This window comes from Meleagris gallopavo, chromosome 8 (assembly GCF_000146605.3).
Source record: "Meleagris gallopavo isolate NT-WF06-2002-E0010 breed Aviagen turkey brand Nicholas breeding stock chromosome 8, Turkey_5.1, whole genome shotgun sequence".
Classification (NCBI taxonomy): Eukaryota; Metazoa; Chordata; class Aves; order Galliformes; family Phasianidae; genus Meleagris; species Meleagris gallopavo.
In genome coordinates, this window is record NC_015018.2 from 27,126,114 (window position 1) to 27,132,066 (window position 5,953).

At 41.9% G+C, this 5,953-nt stretch overlaps 1 long non-coding RNA gene across 1 annotated transcript; it reads right to left on the minus strand.

The window, feature by feature from the left end:
• Positions 1 to 453: 453 nt before the first annotated feature.
• Positions 454 to 5,734, minus strand: LOC109368862. Its single transcript, XR_002117292.1, has 4 exons — positions 5,697 to 5,734; positions 3,802 to 3,960; positions 3,282 to 3,350; positions 454 to 1,803 (listed from the first exon to the last, which is right to left on the minus strand). It is a non-coding gene; the product is annotated as an uncharacterized LOC109368862 (long non-coding RNA).
• Between the last annotated feature and the right edge of the window lie 219 nt (positions 5,735 to 5,953).

Below are 5,953 nucleotides of genomic sequence, written 5' to 3' on the forward strand. Positions count from 1 at the left end.
TATTAAGCTGGTAAAGGCAACATTCCAGCATGGTTAGTGAAAAATACACGTTTGTATATTGCATGGATCACAGTCCAACTTGACTAGCAGGTCTGTCCTACACCATCAAAGCATCACTTGACTTTTAAAGATGAACTAGGTGTATTTTATGGAAGTGAGGACAGATCCTCCAACCAAACCTGCAGGCAGAGTCTGGAAACAGGCAGCTTGCCAAGGTCAGAGCTGCTGGTCCCAGAGCACCCCTCCAGCAGACACTGGTGTAAGCATCACAGCAGGCCCAAATCTCATCCAGATCTGAGAAAGCCCTTGGCATACCCCAATGGTGAGATAGTCTCTATTCTTACTCTTTCTGCTGAAGAATAACATACTGCAGTTTAAAGCCACTACAAACTGTTCCACCCACAATTCACATCTAAGTTTAGCAGCACTGACACATGCAAATGCCTTTCTCTTTCTAGAATTTTATTTGGTATTGACATTAGCAAATAAACCTTGACCCAGTCTGAACTGACAGCCTAAAGATGAACAGTTTGATATTTGAATTTCCATCTCCTCTTATACCACTGCACCAGAACACGTTCCCACACAACCTCAGCTACTAAAAGCCAGCTGCACTTTCAATATAGATTTTCTTATTCTGTTGCTTCTAATGCTCTGTGGCCTTTGTTCCTAGGCAGTACAGTTAGTATCTGAGTAATGCTTTCAAAACATGTCTTCTCTTATGAGTTCCAGCCTAAGAACAAACTGGCTTTGTCAAACATCAGAAAAATCATCCTCTCATCAATGGCGCAGGAGTCAAATACCTTCGGAACACCCAGTGCCCTCCCATCCTGCTGTCTAACACAGAGCCATCCACCCCACTGGTGCTACAGGTTCAGAGTGTCCACAGATGGTCAAACAGTAGAAATTAGAAGTGGAACTGATACAGGGGAGAAAAGAACAAACAAAAAAATCAAACAAAGGTCAGATCAGATCACAGGAATGAGAGTTCAACAAGGCGGACAATACTGAACAGCTTAACAAGGATCAGCCTTCTAGTGTGTACTTTGTCTCCCCCTGCCTTCCTGCCCTCTTCATTTCTCTCACCTGCTCAGCAGATTGAAAACACGACACTGATCCAGTGGGCTACGCTGTTCGCGATGCCCACCTTCTGGAGCTGGGGCATGGATTCCCATCTGGAATTGTTCGAGGTTGCATTCAGTAACCAGTGTTTGCTTTACAGTAGCACCTACCCAGCTCTTGCTAAGCCCTGTGCTCATCATCCTAGCTGTCATAAAAATGCCTGGAGACTGTATGTAGCAATTACACTTCTCCACCCCCATCCACTTCCGAAAAAAGAGGCATCTTCAATAGATAACGAGAATAGAAATCTGTAGAAAGGAAGTACTACCAGTACTGTCATTAGACAACCTCTGTTGCTGTTTTTCACGTCTTCTATTGCCCATCAGCAGCCTCCAGGCTCAAGGCTCTGGGCCTTTTGTCCTTGCTTTGGCCCATTCAACATGTGGAATTCATCACCCTCATAAGGGTAGCATCTGCTTTTTACTGTGTAGAAATTCTATAAAACATTGTTATCATTGCTCCAAGAGACGAGAGCTATCAGCATGAATCACAGACAAACTGAAAGAAGATTTTCAGGATTAATAGGTCTGAAATGTTTCTGACAGATCAGTTAAAAGATGCATTAAGGTAGAGTATAACACTCATCAAGCCCAAGAATTGCTTCTCTTTCCTTGACTTCTACCCACTGGAGCAAATCCTGAGCTGCTGACTCAGCTTCTTGACATAATTGTTCAGGAATAACTGGAAAAGATTAGTAAAAATACAATATTTTATTGCAGAGTTTTCATGAAGCATCTTAACATTATTGGTATTTACTGCTGTCACTGCTCATAGAGAGTTGCTCAGTACTCTGAGGAGCCAGGAACAACATACATTTTAGTTTATTCTTACACAAGGTACAAGTGCCTCTCTAGGGCCATCAACTTGGAAAACTATATCCAGGAAATAACTACAACAAAAAAATCAGCTTAACTTTCTATTGAATTAAAATTAACAAGATAGCTGTAATATAGGATGATGATGGAGTGACTGCCATTGAAATATTTGTATTTTAGTAACAATTGCTTTCCCTCTGTGTTTTAGTACAGTTCAGAAAAGAATTTTAAAGCAGAGAGAGGCACTGGACACCTTGGGAGAACTACCACCAAGCCAAACCCTCCACCAAGACACCAGCCTGGCCAGCAGCAGTGAACGATCTGTTTCATCTCCCAGGCACTGCATGGAGTAACAGGGAAAGGTTTGGGCTCTCAGCCCCCATCCCATGAGCTGCTCTTCTGAGCTGTCTGAAGAGACTGGAGAAAAGCAGCCAAGGAAAAGTCTGCTGGGCTGGCAGTGTCTTGCCAGACTGGGGGACTAATTCATTGAATAAAAGGTGGGCTCTGTTCCAAAGCATCCTTAGCTAAGCCACCCCAAAGTGCCTTAATTAAGGTAATTTCATGTGTCCCCTGCTATCAGCAACTACTCATGTACAAGTAGGACTTCACAGCATTTCATCCTCCTTTGCTCATACGGGCTACATAGTCAGGCTTGAGATGGTCAAGCTGCCGGCTCTTCATCTCCCCTAAATAACACCATTTATCCTATGCAGATGAGTTTAGTTTTATGGGATCATGGAATCCCTACACTCTTACAAGACTGCATTGATTAATGCTTCAGCCAATATTCCATACATACAGTTCAAAGTGAAGCACACGACTGATTCATACTGAAGGAGGATGGCCTATTATCCATCCTGGGAGCAAATGTATGTGCTACATGAACGCACTTAGCTGCCAAATACAAACTGGATTATGGTTTTATTCTTATATAAATAAAACACTGACTCTTCACATAATGGTAAATATGAACAATGTTTAAAGGACCTAAAGTACATGATGAGCAGTCTCAACCATTTTACTAAAGCAAATGTAATAATAGAGGAAGAGAGGGGTCTTAGAAAAATATTGTAATGAAAATGGCATTCAGAAATCCATTAGCAAGTGACTGCTTCATCACAGCACTAGGGAAGTATTTTAAATGTAAGCAAAGATCTTTGCTTTTAAAATCCTTAATGAAGGTGTAAAGTATTAAAAGCCACTGGGAAGTCTTAGAAAATGAAAACAAGACCATGCAACAAAGCTAACACCTTGATTCATAATGGATTACAAGTCGATACCGTTGTTCTTGCATACATTACTGCATACTGCCATTATCCAAGTGAATGATACTAGAAAACTCACCTACATGTTTTCCTTGGCCTCCTTATTTCCAGGAAGATTCACTTCATTTGTTGATCTCTCTGATGGGTACTATAGTAATGGATGAAACGTGACCATTTATTTAAATTGCCTTTTATTAAGATAAACAAAACACATACAGGTAAACTCTCAGAGCACTAAGAAAATAGGCACAGGAAAAAAAAAAAGGTAAGGAGCGTACTTTCAGAAATAACCTATATATAATCTGTACTTTTGGCAGGAAACGCAGTGTAATTTCTAGAGGCAAAACTCCAACTACTTTAAAGGAGAAAATTGGTATTTACTAGGTGCAGAAGCTCCAAGTTGGGAAAAGGGATCCTGTGTCCTACAACATCTGAGGTTCAGGGCCTCCCAGCACAGGTAGCAAGGGCACAGTCCCTTAAAGGCTTTTCAAAGCACCTTGCAAAAGAAAGGAGCATTTTCCCTAGAAATGTGTAATTCAGACAGAACCTGTGATTTTTTTTTTTTTAATATGGCTGCAGTGTTTTTGACGAGCGGTTACCTTCTGTCATTTTGTTGTCAAGTAGGGCACTGAAGAGCTCCGAGAAATGCAAGGGCAGTGCTTCACTGTGAACAACCATCCAGCAGCACCGCTCACTCTGCCACACCAAGGAAAAGATGATGCCCTAGAAGTTGCAGACACCTGTAGCTTACCCTTTGCCTAGAGATCAAGTGAGGAAAACCAAGCTGAATACTCAGTTTTTAATGCAAGCCACTATTACAGGCATACTCGGTCTGCAGCACACAGTTGGGCAAGTTGAAAAAACCAGTTACTCACCCAACAGCTAAAGATTAACTGCTTGGTAAGACTTGAGACCTAGGACCTCTGCAATAGGAAATAAAATCCCTGGAAATAATCAGGTCTAAAAGAGCCCCCAAGGTCTCACCTTTGGCTGTCATTCCATCAGAAGGCCAACATGCCTCTGGCCTCCCAGGTCGCTTTCTGACACAAGCAGCATCTGCTCCTGTTTTACACTTTTTGAGTAGGTATGCAAGAAGCACAGCCGCCCTGCACCTGCTTGCACTGCAGAAAAGGGTAATATTCAGCCCCAAATTGAAGTAATCTGTCTTTGAGCTCTCAATTATCTTAGATACAACTAAGTACACATTTCTAAGGTGAGTGAAGCCAATGTAAGGACACACAGCTGCAGAATGGATGAATAACTCTCTTCCTTAAGCTTGATCAAAAAGAAAAGCCAGAGACTAAAGTATAACAAAGTTGATGTGTTACAGCATTAACGATTTGGATCTTGTATTTTAATACAAGAGACTGCAGCAGACATTGAGGGTTGTGAAAGTACTCCACAGCTTAATGAGTAGCATAGTAATATATAGGCACTGATTGATTTTATAAGTTAACATAATGATTTCATACACAGTAGCTATTCTAAAGCAATGCACTGTTTGGCTTCTATGGATGCCCAGCAGTTACTGGTTATTGATTGATCCCTCCCTGCACATGAGGCCAGTTAGCAGAAGACCAATCTGGGAGTCAGTCATATGACTAATTTTTAGATGGTGAGAAGCCTTAAAATGTGCTACTTCAGTTTTAGGAACGTTAGCATGCATTTCTTTGGAGATGTTATGTCCAGATAGTTTTGTCATTCTGTTTGTTACTCCAGTTTAATTTAACAGCCCATATTATGAGGTCAGGACAGGGAGAAAACCCCTTTTTCTCACAAAATATGTCTGCACACATCCAATCTGACCAGATCTTCTACTGCCCAGGAAACTTCAGCTGCAGTAGAGCATCTAGGATGCCCTGTGTCCAGCCCTGTGCATCATCTCATACCACACCTTTCATAAACTTATCAACCTCCCTTTGGTGACCAGGTAGACACTGCTCACACTTACCTGGTTACCAGCTATGCAGATGATAAGCCAAACATTAGATGGACTTTAGCTACCTATTAATTGCACCAACCTTAACTTATAGCTTAAACAGCTTTTCTCCCTTAGGGCTTTTTTCCATGCACGCTTCACTTTTCCATTCTCAATCTGATAAGATGAGCAAACAAAGCCATTAGTCTCTCTGAACGATAGGCACCAAGTGAGCCCTTAGCTCACTTGTCCTACTCCCCTTCTCCTTTGCACCCCATAGGCAATTGCTTCCTTAGCAGTCACTCAAGCACAGTATCCCATGAGCTCCACATAGGCAACACAACCAGCAAACAGCTGCGTTCCACTAGGATCACAGCTGCACAAAGTATAGGATTTTATCTTCATGCTTACTTTCTAGAAAGGCACTGCTTGTTTAGAACCTAAAGGTTTTTATACAAAAATTGCTTAAATGAAATAAATTAATGCATAAACTAAGGAGCTACAAGCTAGCCCAGTAGCCAAGATAGAAGATAAAGAAACACACACCACTAATGCAAGGTCAGAAAAAAAACTCACATGTCACAAACCTGAGGAATACTCAGAACAAGTTGATATGAACTGAAGAAAAACATCCTCCCCATGGGGCTGTTTTAAATACCAGCACTCAGCTGAGTACCCACAGGTGCAGTTAGGAGCCAGGGAAGGCTCTTTTTTCTCCAGTAATATGTAGGTGGTCTCAGCTGGGACAGTCCTGCTCCCAGTTAAGGAGTCCCATGCCCATCCATCTAGGAAAACAGCCACCTGAGTGCAGTGGGGGTTCTGCATGCCTCTTT